This window comes from Nannospalax galili, unplaced genomic scaffold (genome assembly GCF_000622305.1).
Source record: "Nannospalax galili isolate Female #2095 unplaced genomic scaffold, S.galili_v1.0 scaffold974, whole genome shotgun sequence".
Classification (NCBI taxonomy): Eukaryota; Metazoa; Chordata; class Mammalia; order Rodentia; family Spalacidae; genus Nannospalax; species Nannospalax galili.
The window spans coordinates 3,745,456-3,764,567 of NW_008335438.1; the positions used below are offsets into that span (position 1 = coordinate 3,745,456).

The 19,112-nt window shown below is 41.1% G+C and overlaps 1 long non-coding RNA gene across 1 annotated transcript; it reads left to right on the top strand.

Moving 5' to 3' along the window:
* The first annotated feature begins 10,721 nt into the window (after positions 1–10,721).
* Positions 10,722–14,154, top strand: LOC115069828. The gene is made up of 2 exons (XR_003849059.1): positions 10,722–10,760; positions 13,849–14,154. It is a non-coding gene; the product is annotated as an uncharacterized LOC115069828 (long non-coding RNA).
* The last annotated feature ends 4,958 nt before the right edge of the window (positions 14,155–19,112 follow it).

Here is a 19,112-nt window from a genome sequence, read left to right on the forward strand (position 1 = left end):
ATCTTTCTCTGATTCCTTTCCCTTCTTATTTGAATATAGAAAGGCTACAGACTTTTGTAGGTTAATTTTGTAACCTACCACTTTACTGAACGTGTTACTAATTTCTAGGAGATTTCTGGTGGAATTTTTGGCATCTCTTCACTATAATATCATATCATGTACAAAAAGGGATATTTTGATCTCTACTTTTCCAATTATTACTCCTTTAATTTTCTGCTCTTGTCTTACTGGTCTTGCAAGAGTTTCAAGCACTACGTTAAAGAGAAATGGAGATAGTGGACAGCCTTGTCTGGTTCCTGATTTCAATGGGAATGCTTCCAGTGTTTCTCCATTTAGAATGATGTTGGCTGTGGGTTTGTTATATATGGCTTTAATTGTGTTGAGGTATGTTGCCTCCAGTCTAATTCCCTCTAGGACTTTGAACATAAGTGCCTGTTGAATTTTGTCAAAGGCCTCTCTGCATCTATTTTGATAACCACGTAGTTCTTTTCTATGAGCCCATTTATATGGCTTATGATGTTTATTTCTTTATGTATATTGAATCATCCATGCATCTCTGGGATAAAGTAAACGTGATGATGGTGGATAATATTTTGGATGTGTGTCTGTATGCGGTTTGCAAGTATCTTGTTGAGAATTTTTGTATCTATGTTCATTAAGGATATGGGTCTATAGTTTTCTTTTTGGTTGTATCTTTACTTGGCTTTGGTATTAAAGTGATGCTGGCTTCATGGAAGGAATTTGGGAGTTCTCCCTCCATTTCTATCTCTTTGACTAATTTAAGAAGTATTGGTTGTAGATCTTTACAAATGTTTGGTAGAATTTTGCTGTGAATCCATCTGGGCCTGGGCTTTCTTTAGTCAAGATGTTTTGTATTATGATGTCAGTTTCTTTTTGTCATATGGGTCTGTTTAAGCTGTTAATCTCTCCCTGGTTTAGTTTTGGTTGGTTCCCGTTCCTTTAGATATCCTTCCATTTCTTTTAGGTTTTCAAATTTAGTAGCGTAAAAGTTCTAAAAGTATTTCCTTATAATGTTCTGTATCTTTCTGGTGTCTGTTTTGATGTGTCCCCTTTCATCTTTGATTTTCTTGATTTGGAGTTGCTCTTTCTTTCTTTTGGTTAACTGGGCTAGCTGTCTGTTAATCTTGTTTATCTTTCAAAGACCAGCTTTTTGATTAGTTTATTGTTTGTATTGTTTTCTTTGTTTTGTTTTCATTAATTTCTGCCCTGATGTTATTTCTTCTTGTCTGCTGGATTTGGTTTCATTTGTTGTTATTTTTTAAGTGTCTTGTGTTGCAACGTTAAGTCACTTATTTGTTTTCTTTCTGATTTATTGATTTTTTAAAAAGCACTTAGAGCTTTAAACTTCCCTCTATGGAGAGCTTTCAGCATGTCCCAGAAGTTTTGTTTCATTGTATTATCCTTTTCAATAAGTTCTAGGAATAGTTTTATTTCTTTCTTAATTTCTCTTTTGACCCATTCATCATTAAGGAGTGTGTTGTTTTATCTCCATATGTTCATGTGGTGACTGGGGCTTCTTCCAGTGTTGATTATAAGTTTTATCGCATTGTGGTCTGATAGAATGCATGGAATTATTTCAGTCTTTTTTGTATTTGTTGAGGTTTGTTTTGAGTCCCAGGATACGGTCAATTTTGGAGAGGGTTCCATGGGGTGCTGATTAGAAAGTATGTCCTTTGGTGTTTGGGTGGACTACTCGGTAGATGTCTGTTACATCCATTTGATATATGGAATGTTTTAATTCAGATGTCTCTCTGTTAACACTCTGCCCTGTTGACCTATCTAATGCAGACAGTAGCATATTGAAGTTCCTTACTATTAATGAGTTGGTATTAATCTGGGTCTTAAAGTCCTGTAGTATTTTTTTTTTTTTATGAAGTTGGGTGCATGAGAGTTCCGTGAATATATGTTCATGATGGCAATATCTTCTTGGTTTACTGTTCCTTTGATTAGAATTACGTGGCCCTCTTTATCTCTTCTGATTAGTTTTAGTTTAAAGTCTATTTTTTCAGATATTAGAATTGCAACGCATGCTTTTTTCTTAATACCATTCACTTGGTATATTTGATTCCATCCTTTCATCTGCCTGTACTACCTTTCTTGAAAGTGAGATGAGTTTCTTGCAGAGAACAAAAAGATGGGTTTTGTTTCTTAATAGATTCACCGAATATGTGTCTTTTGACTGGGGAGTTCAGTCTGTTAATATTTAAAGTTATTAATGAAAGATGTGTATTGAATCCTGTCATTTTTATTTCTGTTTACATTCTTGATATAGCTGTACTTTTCCACAGTTACACCTCCATTGGATTTCTTTCTGCAGTCCCTTAGGTATAGTCGTGCCTTTCTTCAGCTCTCTGTATTGTTGCTTCCAGAACTCTCTGAAGGGCTGGTTTTGTGGACATGAATTCCTTCAGCCTATTTCATGGAAGATTTTTCTTTCCCCCTTGACCATAATAGACATTTTGGCTGGGTATAGTAATTTGGGTTGGCATCTGTGGTCATTTAAAACTGGGAATACTTTAGTCCAGGCTCTTCTGGATTTCATAGTTTGCACTGAAAAGTCAGCTCTAATCCTAAGGGCTTTTGCTTTATGTGTGACTTTTTGTTTCTCTTTTGCAGCTTTCAATATTGTCTCTTTGTTTTGTACATTTAGTGTTTTTACTCTGATGTGCCATGGAGAGTTTCTTTTCTAGTCCTGTCTCTTTGGTGTTCTATATGCTGCTTGTATTTGTATGGGCATGTCTTTCTTTAATTTTGGGAAATTTTCTTCCATGATTCTGTTTAAGATCTGCTCCATGCCATTATCTTGGGATTCTTCTTCTCCCTGTATGCCTATGTTTCATAAGTTTGGTCTTTTTATGGCATCACACAATTCCTGCAGATTCCATTCTTGTGATTTCTTAAATTTTTCATCTTTGTTTGAGTGGCCTAGTTAGTCTACTTTATCTTCTAGTCTTGATACTCTGTTTTCCATTTCGTTCATCCTATTGGTGAGGCTTTCTCCTGTCATTTCTAATTGGCTTACTGAGTGTTTCACTTCCTTCTTCATTTCGGCCTGAGTATTCTTCAGTATTTCTAACTCTTTTCTGAATTCATTCAGAAGTTTATCCCTATCTTCCTTCAGGTGTTTGATTTCTTATTTGTGTGTTCTTTAAATTCACTGAGTTCTTTTATCATGTTTATAATTGTTCTTTTGAGTTCCATGTCCTGCATTATCTCTAGTGTATTCTCATTGTACTCTCCTCTAGAGGATTACTGGCATTTGGTGGGGATATGTTATTTTGGTTTTTCATGTTATTATTTTTTCTCTGTGATTTTTGATACGTGAATTTCTTTTGTGGTTTTTGATTCTTGTGTTAGACTCAAGCCTTCAAGTTTAGGTCTGCTTCTTTTTGTGAACTTTTTGTGAGCCAGGCCCAGGAAAGATGCTGGTCTAGGACAGCTGGTGGCTGTGTCACCCAGAGATGCAAAGGAAGATGGGGTCGGGAAGGTGCCCCCAGGGCTCCTGGGGACTGCTCTGAGGAGCTGGGTTGATCTGGATGCAAAGGATCAGGAAGAGGAAAGGTCAGCCTCTGGAGTCCATGAAAGAGACTGGAGTTCGTGCAGACCCAGGGAAGTAGAGGGAGGTGAGGGTGGGGCGAGGCCCAGACTGCTCCTGGGGACCTGAGAAGGAACTGAGTTGGTCTGGATGCAAAGGATCAGGAAGTAATGGTGGTTCCCCAGGTGTCTGGGATGCCAAGACAAGGAATGGGACAGGACCCAGTCTAGGGGGAGAGACCCGTGGGGGAGATGGGAGGGAGAATGAGGCCGGGGGAGTCAAGGCACGGAGGTCGCAATCAACTTACCCTGGAGAGAGAGCCCTGAGGGTCATAGAAAAGCAGGTCTCTTCTTTTTAATTAGGAAAGTTAAATTTCAGAGAAACAAAATAACTATCCAGGTGGTGCAAATAATAAGCGAAATTGTGATTATAAATATTCATAGCCTTGTAACTCTGACCACCAAAACAATCTTAATTATATCAATTTTTCTCAGGACCCAACTGAAGATCCTCAAATTTGAAGACATTATTCTTTGCCTTCTCTGGATCTAAGAAAGTCAGGTCAAAAGGAGATCATAAAGTGTTCACATGAGAGCTGGGGATTTAGATAATACTAGGCAGGCATGAAAGATTGGTTTGTTCGTTAGCATTTTAGGAAAATGATCTAATCAGGATTGAACTTTTAGAAGATCAGTTTGGAAGAGAATCAAGGAGTTCCCTAGAATACCCTTTCAAAGTTCAGGCAAAAGAAATACAGAATGAAACAAAGACAGTGACAGAAGTCCAAGATGGTTCCCAGGTGTGAGCATTTAGGAGAGAATGCTTCCTTTGAAACAGGGATTACAGCAGGGGCTGGTCTTGGGATGGGAAGTGGGAATTCCATATTGGAGGTAGAAAGCATGACACTTTGGTCTGAAAAAGAGGAGTCAGGGATTCTAAATTTGGCCTTTCTTCATGATGCAAGTCCCGAAGCCTGGGTGGTGATGGCACATGCGTCTTTTTTGTGTGCTATGACCTTTTCATTTGCTAAGTAGGAAATCACCAGCTGCTGGTCACCATGCCCTGCTTTAGAAGCCACAAACAAGGTGACAGATATGATCTGTAGTCACAAAGTGGAGGAGATAATTCCATCGCATAAGAGCTATGGTAGGGATAAAGAGGGTATTACAGAGATATGTAAGAAGTCATAAGAGAGGATGCCCAGAGAGTCCTCCAGGCAGATGGCCCTGAACTGGATTATAAAAAAGGAGTCAGATCTGTGCTGCAGTAAGAAAAGGTAAAACTAATATCATAGCAAGAGCCAAAGCAGAGGGAGTGTGTATGTCTACCTAGGAAATGGAAATATCCTGGTAAAGGTACAGCATAGGGCATAGGAAAAGGTGGAAGGGTCAAATTTGGGTCCTGAGGACTATGTTGAGAACACACATTCACTCCAGTCTGAGCGAGGAAGTAGGAGACCAGAAAGCAGGAGAGGGGACCAAAAATAGAACTTCGATCTTAGGTAGCATAAAAATTTCATGTTTGTAGGAAACATCAAAGACAATTCTCCTCTAGCCACTGTATTTACAGATAAATAAATAAAGACAGAAAATTTCAATGGCTTGCTCAAGGTCACTTGGATAAGCTGGGGCATGAGTTCTCAGGCTAATGTCCTTTCCCCATAGTGAGGAAAATGAATGCTTACAAAGGGAGAAGGGCGTGTTCAAGGCCACCAGCAGCAACATCAGAGCTTGAAATTCTTAGGGCAGTATTCTCCCACCAACCCACAAAGCATGGAGGTAAAGCAGCTCTGAGAAATGCAAAGAACAATGGCACAGCTTCATACCCATGTTGTACTAACAGGAGTCCAAGGTGAAGGTCATGATAAATGAAAATTTGAGTAGCTCTGAGCCCCAGCTATGAGGACCACACTGGAAGCCCTAAACAGCAATAGAGAAAAAGACTGTGTGCCAGGGTCTAGAATCCCTCCAGAGATTGGAAAGGGGTTTTAGAGGTAGAAGAGGACACTGAAAAGAATGAAGGATGGGGCATTCTCAAAAGAGGGCACCACTCCAAAACAGGGAGCCAGAAGGACTCTGTAGAAACTGGGCCTCCTAAGTCATCCTGGTCTTCTAAGGAAGTTTTGGGTCTTATTTTTTTGAGACAGGGTCTCACTATATAACCTAGACTAGCCTTGAACTGGCAATCCTCCTTGCTTCAGCTTCCTAAATGCCAAGATTACAAGCATATAACACGTTGTTCAGTCTAAGGAGGTTTTGGCATAAATAATTGTAGAGGAGAGTTAAAAGTCACAGAGAGAAAATGCAGAAGTCCTGGGGACATATAAGATTAAGAGAAGTTCTAACTAGGGAAATATGAGGTAAGATGCCTTTGATACCCAAAAGGAAGGAGCATGTGGGTGGAGGTGACAGGGAGTGTGGGTTCGAAGTAGGATGGTGATTTTGCTAACACAGAGTGAGGTAGCATGCTGAGACCCAGGCTACATGCCTGTGTCTATGAATAGTGACATGATTAAGCACTCCCACATGTCAGGTACTAGGCTAAGTGCTTGAGATGGCTTTTATGTTAACCCTCACATGATCTCTCTGAGAAAAATATCCAATTATTGTCTTCATTTTACATATAGGAAAATGGAGGCATGGAGAGGCCAAGGTGACTTACTTACTTAGTGGGTAAAGCTGAGCTGGGTGTAGTGGCTCACCAGTACTCAAGATGCTGAGGCGGGAGGATCGTAGGTTCAAAATCAGCCTGGGCTACATAGTGAGACATAGTTTATTTTCTATTGCTGTGATAAAACACACTTATCAAAACTAACTCTGGGAGGAAAGGGTTTATTTAGCTTACAGGTCGTAATCACAGTTCATCCTTGAGGGAAGCTGGAGCAGGAACACAGGCAGAAAATTGGAGGCAGAAAATGAAGCACAGATCATAGAGGAACACTGTTTACTGGGTTGTTCCTCTGGCCTGTGGTCAGTCTGCTTTTTTATACAACCTAGGACCACCTGCCCAGGGGTGGCATCACCCACAATAGGATGGGCCCTCCCACATCACTCAACAGTCAAGAAAATGCCTCAAGGACAGGCCAATTTGATAGAGAAAATGCCTTAATTGAGGTTCCCTCTTCCCAGGAGTGTCAAGTTGATAACTGAAGCTCTCCAGCACAATTGACCTCTTATCAACTTCACATACAAACATAAACCATAAAACTTTCCCATTTCTTAACCCAAGATATCGTGATAATGTTAATATTGCAATATAAAACATAGTGCAACTAAAAAAACCCCACAGTCTTTAAAAACTTCAAATACCTTAAAAGTTCAAAGTCTCTTTAAAATTTTCCTTAATTGTGAACTCCTGTAAAATCCAAAAAAAGTTACATACTCTCTTGTTTCAAGAGGGAGGAACCAGGGCACACTTAAGCAAAACCAAAGTCTAGCAGCACAGCTCAGTGTCTGACATCTGGGATTTGCTCAGGATCTACTGGGCTCCAAAGGGCTCAGGCAGTACCCCTCCTCTGCCATCCACAGCACACACAGCTTGTCTTATATGTTCAGGCCAGCTCCAGTGCACACCTGCTACTGCCCTTGATTGTTGTCCCATGGTCCTGGCATCTTCATTATGTTGGGGTCTCTACTGCATCTCTACCAATGGTCTCTCCTGGCTTCTCAAGCTGTCAAGCCTCCACTTTTCTCCATGACCCCTTCAATTCTGCAGCTTTTGTGTTGCCAAAACTGGTACCATGTGGGAGACTCATATGTTACCAATTTCTGCTTCTAACTTGAGATGCAGCCTTGCCCTCTTCTGTGTGCTGACCCTGTGGAAATAGTTACCAGAAGATTTCATCTCAATGATGCTTGTCCCTTGTTAATTACAGCTGATTTTTTTCAGCCACAGCTGACCAGTAGCCATTGCCCCAGTAAAGCACAAAAGGTTTCACTTCCAAAGATTCTTAATTCAAAATATTACACCAGCACCTCAGAGAGAGAGTTTTTAGGGACTCTAAAACTCTGCTCTGAAGCTTCACAAGCCAGGCCTCCATTGTTTACATCTCTTTCAGCATTATCTTCCAAGCTCCCACAGAGTAGTTCATTAAGCTCTAGGCACTCAATGACTTTTCTATCTCAAAGTTCCAAATTCTCCACAGTCCTCCCCAAAACAACATGGTAAGATCCTTCATAGCAATACACCATGTTCCTGGTATCCTAGTTACTTTCTATTGCTGTGATAAAACACTCTGACCAAAACCAACTTGGGGAAGAAAGGGTTTATTTTAGCTTACAATACAGACCTTTATAGAAGGAAGTCAGAGTGGGAACCCAGGGCTGGAACCTGGAGGCAGGAACTGAAGCAGAGACCATGGAGGTATGCTGCTTAGTGGCTCTCTCCTCTGGCCTGTGCTCAGCCTGCTTTCTTACATAATACAAGACAACCTGCCTTGTGGGGGGACAGTGGTACCACCCACAGTGGGTTGGGCCCTCCACATCATTCAACAATCAAGAAAATGCCTCACAAACATGTCACGTTTGATAGAGAAAATTCCCTAATTGAGGTTCCTTCTTCCCAGCTGACAACTGAAGCTACTCCACACACACACACACACACACACACACACACACACACACACACACTAAACTACTCCCCACACACACACACACACACACACACACACACACACACACACACACACAAGGCAAAGTCAGGATTTAAAAAGCCTGGCTCTAAAATCTAAATTTGTTATTACTATACTTTTCTTCCTTGAAAAAAGGGATTTGGCACAAGAATATTTGAAGGGACAGCACCTGTCCATTCCAAAGCTCTGGTTGAGATCTCCTAAAGATACTTAAGACCAGAAAGACATGGCTTAGTGATTAAGAGTGGGTACTGCTCTTGCAGAGGACCAGAATTTGGTTCCAAGCACCCATGTCTGGTGGCCCTCAACCACCTGTAACTCCAGCTCCAGGGGATCCAATCCCCTCTTCTGGCCTCAGGCAACTGCACTTACCTGCATATACCCCCACACAGACACACATACACACACATAATTGAAAATAAATATTTAAGAGGTAGGTAGATCTCTATGAGTTTGGGATACATAGTGAGACTCTGTTTAACAACAACAAAAAAAATCTCAAAAGAAAAAAATATCACAGAGTCTGCTTGGGTTTACATACAAATCTCCGCCATCAGCATGTAGTAACTTAGAATACATGATTTAACATCACTTTTGCTTTTTAGAACTGCTCTAATGAAGCTAATCAAGATTTCCAGTAAAGCATCCATATCCAGAATCACATTCTGCCATTGCTGTGCTTACAACCCAGTGACCTCAAAACTCAGAGTAAGTAGTGATCATCACAGTGTCCTACCAGGCCTCCACTGTCTGGTCTTTGACCTCATCTGCTGTTTCTGTCTTCTTCCCTTACTCTGCCCCAGCCACACACTGTTCCTCTTACTGTGCCTTGAACATACAGGAAGCTTCTCTTCACCTAGAACACATTCCTCTAGATACCTTAGCTCCCCAGATCCTTGATCAGATGTCTCAAGGAAGTCCCTCATTGCATTCTCCATTTTTTTTTGTCTACTGTTCTAGTTATCTGTTGCTGCATAACAAGTCACCCCAAATGGTGGATGAAAACATCAGCAATCATCTTAACCTCTGAGGCCTCCAAGGGTAAGGAATTCTCTCAGGCAGAAAGTTCTAGATTTAGGATCCCTCATACAATTGCAGTCAGATGGTGGCTAGCATACATCATTGCTGGACCTGGCTGTGTGCCATCTCACAGCCCTTCTAAATGGCCTCTCAGGGATGAAGAGAAGGCTCAGCAGTTAAGAGTACTGGCTAGTCTTGCAGAGGACCTGGGTTTAGTTCCCAGCACCCACATGGCAGCTAACAACTGTCTGTAACTCCAGTTCCAGAGGATCCAATGCCCTCTTCTGGCCTCTGTGGACATTGCATGACACAGGTGCATTTACATACATACAGGCAGTACACTCATGCACATAAAATAAAAATCAAAACAAGTACTATATGGCCTCTCTTCCTGAGTATGAACTTGCTCAGAGCATGCTGGCCTCAGGCAGAAGGCTGAAGGTGAGTATTCCCATAGGCAAAGTAACAGCTGTGCTGTCTTCCTGACTCACCTTGGACTTCACAGAACATAACTTCTACATATTCTCCTTGATTGAGTGGTCACAAACCCCCCTTTGTTTCAAGGAGAGAGGGCATAGACACAACTCAAAGTTGAAGAGGTGTTGTGATGGTTAGCTCAGTCAACTTGACACAGCCTAGAATTTCCTGGGAAGAGCATCTCAATGAGGAATTGTCTAGATCAAGTCAAGCTGTGGCATGTCTGGGGCAAGGGGCAGGGAGTTGTCTTAATTACAATAATTGATGTAGGAAGTTCCAGCCACTGTGGGGGGCACCATTCTCTAGGTAGTTGGGTGGGGGGGTGAGATCCTGGACTATCCAAGTGTAGAGCAAGAGCTGAACGTGTATAAGCATGCCTCCATTCTCTCTCTGCTCTTGACTGCATCTGTGACTAGTTGTTTCAAATTTCTGCCTTGACCTCCCTACAGCAATGGACTATAACCTGGAATTGTAAGCCAAATAAACCCTTTCACCCTTAAAGTTGTTTGTCAGGGTATTTTATCACCGCAACTGAAATGAAACCATGGCAGGTATCAAAGTTGCATTGTAACAAGAGCCTGAAAGGTGGAATTAGTTACTACCATGTATGACAAAAGCAACTTCTGTACCTACTGTGCTTTCTCTGGCCCACTCATCAGCACTTGTGCACACCTGTTGGCTTTGGAGTTTTCTGTCTTCTATCTTCTGCATTCAAATGTTTTGTTCCCTGCAGGGACATGGCGTCCTGACCTCCGCCTCCCCCTTGGGTATCTGTGGTATCTCCTGGAATTGTTTATCACAAGGACTTCCTCCTGATTCTGAGAAAAGTACACCCTGACCCAAAACTAGCCTTACAGTCAGGTGATCAGGGGAATGCCCAATTATCATGTGTCCTGACTCCACCTCCTTTACTGAAAAGGTATTTAAACCCTTGTCTCAAACACTAAAGAGAGTCCTTCTTCCCACTCCATGATGGTGTGATTGTTAGTTCAATCCTGACACCCTCTGCCCAGAATACTCGGAGCTTGACGTGCTGGCGCGGCAAGTGGAGGTCCCACCGAGATCTGAGGAAAGGAGGTAAGCGGACAGGGTCGCCCTTGGCCGGCAAGGACGTATTGGGGATAATACATAAGAATATCTGTAAACATGGGAAATGTACAAAGTAAACATGAACTGCATCATCAGATTAAAAGAGTTTTGGAGGAACAAGGAACAGCTGTTAAAAGCAAAACTATTGAACAGTTTGTTCGCACCATCTCTGAAGCCAGTCCTTGGTTTTTGACTGGGGGAGGCTTAAATTTACTTGATTGGGAACAGGTTAGGAGGGACTGCCAGAAAAAATTAGAAAAGGAGGGTAGCGAGCACTTCCAGATTGCTATGTTTTCCTTGTGGTGTCTGGTTCGCGACGCATTGCTTTCGGACAAAGTGAAAGTAAGAACAGAACTTAAGCTATGCCTATTATTAAACAATTGGCTTATGAAAACGCAAACCAGTACTGCAAAGAAGTACTTAGAGCCCAGAGGCACAAAAGCCTAAATGATTACATCAGATTGTGTAAAGATGTGGATGTCGAGCTCCCCTTAGTGCTTGCTTAAAACATCTTCCCTCTTTGAAAGGGGAGGATTCAGACACAGGGACTGAGGGAGAATCTAGCGAGGATGAAGAACAAAAGTTATGTCAGGAGATTTGTCCCCTGTTGCATAATGATAAAGAAAGGGCACCGGGGCTCTATCCTAGATGCAAAAAAGGAACACATTGGCCCAATAACTGTTGCTCTAAATTTGATAACATGGGCAATCCTTTATCACCATCTAACAATCAGGGAAACGGGCGGAGGGCCCCGCTCCAGGGCCCGAGAACCTCAGTGTATGGAGCAATGACACCTGCCAGAAAGACTCATGGCAGCAATTTAGTTGCCCCTGTGGTGGAAGTTCCTAATCCTCAACAAGGTCAGGTACTCGGACAACATGACCCTCTCCATTTCAAAGATCTCAAAGCCTTAAAGGAGGCTATCTCCGCTTATGGGGTACAAGCAGCTTTCACAATGACCATGGTAGAGTCCTACCAGACACAATACTTAACACCCAGTGATTGGCAGCAGCTGTGTAGAGCAGTATTGTCAGGAGGTGATTATCTTTTATGGAGAGGAGAGTTCCAAGAGCAGGCTCTACAGTGGCCTGCCTTAATGCTCAGGCCGGATTGGCTCAAAGAGATCTAGACATGCTAACAGGAGCAGGAGCTTATGTAGGGGTGGGGGCCCAAATATTATACGATCCAGCTGTATACGCTCAAGTGGCAGCTTGTGCTGTAAAGGCCTGGAAGAGCTTGCAACTAATACTAATCCCCCAATTTCTCACTAACAATAGATACATGAAAAGATCTAGAGGAAATGGTGGATTCAGCAGTATGGGGCCAGGAGTGTTTCGGGTTGCTTCCATGTCAAGTAGACCTACTTTAGAGTTAAATATAGAAGGAAAAAATTTTATTGATATATTGGACACAGAAGCTGATGTGTCAGTAATGTCCCTTGACTCTTGGCCTGCATCCTGGGCCTTGGAGCAGGGAAGGGCACAACTCCAAGGTATTGGCTGTGCACTACCGAGCAAAAGCCTTAAAATTTTAAAATGGAAGGATGCCGAGGGCAATAAAGGATACTTTCAACCCTATGTTTTACAGGGACTCCCTGTAAACGTATGGGGCAGGGATTTATTAAATGAAATGGGAGTAATTCTTACCACACAAAGTCAGGCTAAAAAGGAAAACAACCCAGAGTATAAGATAATGAGAAATCTTGGTTGGAGTAAAGATTGTGGACTTGGAATAAATGAACAGGGGAGAGCTAACCCTGTATCTCCAGAGGAGCAGATTGTTAGATATCCTGGAGATCAATCAGATTTGGGCCTTTTTTAATACAGGTCACTGTTCCTCCACCTACATCTATTCCCATTCAATGGAAATCTAATTATCCTGTTTGGGTTGAACAGTGGCCCTTATCCAAAGAAAAATTGCAGGCAGCACATGCCCTAGTGGAGGAACAGCAGCTTGCTGGACATGTTGTTCCTTCCACCTCCCCATGGAACACACCTATATTTGTTATAAAAAAGAAGTCAGGAAAATGGAGATTATTACAAGACCTGAGAGCCATTAATGCCACTATGCAGCCAATGGGTCCATTACAGCAGGGTTTGCCCTCTCCAGTCAGGATTCCTAAAAATTGACATCTCATAGTAATAGATCTAAAAGATTGCTTCTTTACTATTCCATTACATCCGAATGACCGTTGTCGATTTGCCTTTAGCATTCCTTCTATTAATTTCATGGAACCTGCCTTAAGATTTCAATGGGTGGTCCTCCCCCAGGGCATGGCTAATAGTCCAACTATCTGCCAATCCTATGTTGCTGTAGCCCTGGACCCTGTTAGAAGAAAATTCCCTGATATGTATATTGTACATTATATGGATGATATTCTTCTTGCAGCAGAAACTCCTACTAAACTTTATGAGGGATTCGGACATCTACAGGTAGCTCTACAAAAGGCAGGATTGCATATAGCCCCTGATAAGGTTCAGACAATGCCACCTTATAATTATTTAGGACATGTAATTAACAGTTCTGGCATTAGGCCTCAAAAATTACAACTCAGTGTCTCCTCATTGCATACTCTCAATGACTGGCAAAATTTTTGGGGTGATTTGCAATGGATTAGACTATAATTTGTAGGGAACATAATTAAGATTACAAAATTATTAATTTGGTTAAAATTTACCATTTCATATGGATAGGCAATAATGTTTAAAAATCACATAAAAGTCTTAATGGTGTTTTGACTAAATTGTGCTTGATTTGTAGTCTAAAACCTCTTAGTGATTATCTGGTGTCTCTCATGAAAAACTGTATCTTTGAAATTATAAACCTAAATAAGACCAAGTAGCTCATCTCATAGAAGGATTAGATGAATGGAGTATATTTTCAGCCTCTAATTTTTTTAATTGTGAATAAAACAGGACAAACAGCAATGGAATGCCATCATTGGTATAAACGCCCTAAATTGGGGGACGTATGATGGAAAGATCCCCTCTCTGGGACTCAGGCTAGACTGGCTCATGGAAACCCGCTACACCATTGTTAGCGTGGGTGAGGGGAGCTGTTTGTGTTTTTCCCCCAGGTGCTGATAAACCTATCTGGATTCCTGAAAGATATTGTCAAACGATCAACCCCCTGGAAGACCATGGAACATCTCAACAAAATAACAAAGGTGAAGATCCTCATCCTTCTGACACAGACATGGAGCATACAGGGTAATGTAACTGTTTGAAGTCTAGTAAAAAATCCTCCCATATTAATGGCAGTTGGATTGCAAAGTTCATTATTTCCATCCCTACATGTCACTAACTATACGCTAGGACGGCCCGCTAGCAATGTCTGAATTCAACAACAATCAATCAATACTACATTTTCCCTTGTAGAAACATTCACATTTCTTATGATGAAAATGGAAGTCTTTGGTTGATCAACGCCAGCATTGGAGATTTTATAATGAATCAGGACCTTTTATAGGTCTAAAAGATATTTTATACCCTATACGCCATAATAGAGTTCAAAATTTAACCAGAGATGGTATACTCCCTGCTTCTCGCTGCTGACCAAGCAATACAAACTATAATCTACCTAAGGTGCTATTGTGGGGAGACTGTATCTTTAATGATGGAGAACTTCTCATAAGAGACAATAACACAACCCAGATGTGATGGTTTTGGGCCAAAACCTTGCTTTAAAAACTCTACTAACAGTAAGTGTAACTATTCTTATAGGGAACCTAACCAACTTGTTGCACCCACGTTTGCTGGAATCTATTATTGTGGTCCTTTTGCATGCCTTGATGCTACTCCTTTTGATACTTCAGTAAAGTTCTATTACAAATGACACTGCAATATGGAATAATTCTGTTGTTAATACAACAGAAACAAACAAACAAAAAAATACTTATTAAATCCTACACCTGTGTCCTCTCCCCCTTCTTCTTTGTATTATGGAATATAACTACTAACACAACTTCGGAAGAGGTTCTTAATTGTTTTTACAGTAATTGTGTCCCGAGCAACTGCTGGAATTCCTCCTTCACTTCTGCGCTGGTTGTGAGGATCCCTACACTTCTTCCTATGTCTGTGAATGTATCAGAAGATCGAGTGGAACTGACACTGTATAGAAGCAAGAGAGATTTTAGAATAACAGCAGCTATCATCATTAGCATAGCCATCGCTTCTACTGCTACCTTCGCTGCTGGCATTGCCTGTCTCAGACTGCGGTTACAGCTTCCACGGTTGATACCTTGTCAGGAAAAGTTAGTGAAGCCCTGCAAACTCAGAACTCAATCAATGCACACATACAATTTGGACTAATGAACTTAAATCAACAAACTGCCTTGTTACAAGAACAAGTTGATGCCCTTTGGGCTATGTAACAGCTAACATGCTCTCATTTCTTTCATCATATTTGTGTTACCCATTACAATGTACAAAATGCCACCAATACTGTAAAACAATTGAATGCCTTTCTTACCTTTGCAAATTTTACTAAGGTTCTTACTTAACAAATTGTATCCATTATTGAAACCAGGGTCCCTGCCATATCAGCAGAAAGATGATGGAGTACCATGGTAAGAACTGGAGGATGGACACAGAGGTGGACAGGCTCCTTATCACTGACTGTCAATTTCATACTCATTATGATCTTTGTGTTTTTGGGTCTTGTGTAGAAAGCTCAGAGGAATTTAATCCCGACAAACTGTTACCCCACAAGTCCTTTTAAGTTTTCACACAACCATACAGATGTCCCACAGGTGTGGCCTCAGATGCTACACAAAAGATGAAGGTATTCTCAATGACGGGCAACTTTCTGTGAGAGGGCTCCCGCCTAAGACAGGGAAGAGGTCTCCCAGTGACGGGTAAGGGTGACCCCTCCGGAACGACCTAAGACAGAGTTACCTTCCTTAAAAAAAAAAAAAAAAGGGGGTGAGATGCAGGGACATGGCGTCCTGACGTCCGCCTCCCCCTTATAAGAGCTTGGGTATCTGTGGTATCTCCTGGAATTGTTTATCACAAGGACTTCCTCCTGATTCTGAGAAAAGTACACCCTGACCCAAAACTAGCCTTACAGTCAGGTGATCAGGGGAATGCCCAATTATCATGTGTCCTGACTCCACCTCCTTTACTGAAAAGTTATTTAAATCCTTGTTTCAAACACTAAAGAGAGTCCTCCCACTCCATGATGGTGTGATTGTTAGTTCAATCCTGACGCCCTCTGCCCAGAATACTCGGAGCTTGACGTGCTGGCACGGCAGTTCCCTGCGCTTCCTCAATGCCATTCACAAATCCTGGCATATGGTGATATTAATGTATACTTACTGAATGAATGAACTCTTGACTTTTCACCCTAATCATAGGCCTACCATTGGTCCCTAAGTTAGATACAAATATAACCATTTTATAGCTGAAGGAAATGGGGCCCAAGAAGATTTGTAAGTACCCAGGATTCTCAGCTGCAAAGTAGAAGATCCAAGATTGACAGGAGTGTCTAGCTCCTTCCACCCTTTCAGATTGCAACTTGAAGGACTCCAGTCCACCTACCACTTCCCCTCCTGCATGCTGCCCCAAACCACTAGCAGGCCAAATTCAATTTTTCCTGTTGGTTGCACTCAAGCTGAGAGCAAAGCAATTGCACTTTAAATCCCTTATAACAGATATTTCAGGCTGTGTTCAGGGGTAAGCATCACACTTGACGTTTAGATCTTATTGCTGGTTTGCTGTGAAAAGGCAATTAAATGAAAGGGTAGGTGGCTTTTTAAATGGCCAACTCAAATTTCTATTTTTTTTTTTTTTGGCCTTGCTCTCTTTGTAGACATTTTACCAATATTTATCACTTTCCCTTAGGAAAACCCCAGACCTGTGATATTTGAAATAATAAATCCCCTCCATTGGCCCTTTAAAGGCCTTGGTTAAAACAGCCCTATTTTCACTCACAGCTCCTCATTTCCAAGGCCCGGACACATTTATTTCCATATCCCTCGCTGTCTATCTAAGGAGCATCTCACATTATAGTGTTTGAAGGCTAAAGACTTCAAAGCAGATTCTTTACCATTTTTTTTTAATCTTGAGAAGTATTCAATATTTGTGTAATTAAAGTGAAGTCTTCCTAGAGGAAATGACGACTCAAATAATCTTAAATGTGTCTCCAAGAAAGAGACTGTCAAAGTGACATTTAGCTGTCGAGTCACATGCTCTAAGGCCTTTGCCTCTCCCTCTGATTTCTTGTAATCTTTGAAGGTTATGTCATGGCTGACTTCAAATCACGTTTTAAATTATCATGGCCTCTTTCAGAGTGAGTTCTGAGAGTGAGGAAATCTCTCTTTTTCACTTGGATTTTTTTCTATTGCAGTGTTACCAAGGCTTTGAAACAACACAGGCTGAAAGGAAACACACTTTCCCTTGACCTTGGTTTTCCTGCTAGCTAACATCTTTTCTTTTCTTTTGTGCTAACAGTTTTTAAATAGCTAGCTCTTTAATACCTTCTGTCTCTGTTTTCTTCTTGGCTAAATTGTGTGGCAGAGAGGACCCATGCTCTCCAACCTAATTGGCAAATCTAAGGGAATTTGTCACGTTCTCTTTTTAATTGGCTCTTCCCTCTCCAGCCTTGACATCATGCTCCTCCTTCCCACCCTAGTTGGTGTTCTGGCATCTTACCTACATTGTCTTCCAAACAGCTGCACAGTTGGGACCATAATGTACACAGGACTTGCTGAGACTTTAAGGAAGAAGATTTAGCCAGAGGTAGTTGAAGTCACGGTTAGGTTAGGGTCTCAGGTCTGCTGGGAGAGCTCACAGCTTACTGCCCAGAATCTAGAGAAGCTTAGAAAACTTGTACTGGACTCTGACCAACCAGTCCATAGGTCCAATTCAGTGTTTAATGGGGATCTCTAAGCAATGAACATTTCTAGGTGTGAATTAATTGTTGGGCATTGTGTTAAGTACAGGGGCTACTAAGATATCTTTAGACATTCAACCTTTCCTTAAGTTGCTTACTGGGTAAATGGAGAGACAGAAAGATGAAAGGATACAAACAAAAGTATTAGAGAACAAACAATGGAGCTCATAGCATGAGTCACGACCATGTTTAATGAGCTGTTCTTTCAAGGATTCAACACGTGTTTGGTTCAGTACTATGTTGAAGGAGGAGGATGCTGGTTTTCACAACTAAGCATATGAATGAAGAAATAAGATGCTATTATGTAGTAGCTAAGAGCTATTGAGAACCTGGGGACTTTTAAAACCTTGTCATGCTCTGCCCTCCACACAACTTTTTACTTTGTGGTATTTTGCCCATTTCCTTATCTACACACCATTTTTTTCTTCATTTTTTAGCTTATTTAAATTTCACATCCTTCCATCCTCTTTTAACTATTTACTCCAATCCATTGATTCTTCCATTTAGAGTGAAGCAGATATCTCAGACTGTATACGAGGGTGTAGATATTTGCCAGGGAGTATTACAAAGGATAAGGAAATAGGCAAGATCTATATGATAAATAAAAACACAATATTTTGGCATCATAACAATCTCCAGTCACACATTTAAGAAAATCTAGACTCTGAAGAGATCTGTTTAAAGAAGAAGACACAAAGACTGTGGCAGGCAATTAAGAATACAGTGAATGGAGTTTTAACGCGTGGACTACAGTCAAATCTGTACTTGTCAAATTCGTAATCCTGAACACTTTTATTATTTAGAAAAGAAAGAGGATTTAGGATTCATCAGACCTGGGTTCAAATCTAAATGCTGCCACTGACTGACTGGTCTTAAGTACTAAGCCTCTCTCAGCCTATCTACTTATATAACCTGAAATAATGGTGGCTTAAAATATGTTCAAGACAGTATCTGGTATGAAATTGGTACTCAAGAAATACCAGATGCCTTTAAAGATTTATTTAAGAGGTGTAGTTTTTATTGTGACTTCAGAAAAAAAGAAAACCTAACATTTCAGTGTTCTTAATAATTCAAAAGCTTTGAAGTGATATAAATGTATCCTATCTGTTCCATCTAAGATAGTAATCTTGTTTACTTTGACTTGGTAAAAGAGTGCCAAGTTCCCAAGCATGGGCACATTCCTTTAATCCTGTACTTGGGAGGCAGAAGCAGATAGAACTCTGTGAGATCCATGGCTGCCTGGTTACATAGCAAGTTCCAGGCCAGCCAGAGCTACAGTGTGAGACCCTGTGTCAAAAAAAAAAAAAAAAAAAGAATATTATATATCGAAGTAAATTGACAATTTTTTAGTTAAACCATCAGACTTTATACCACTGGCTATGTGATAAGCAAGTTATTCACTAAAATAATATTGTTTCTATTTTGAGAATTGCCTCCTTAGAAACTATA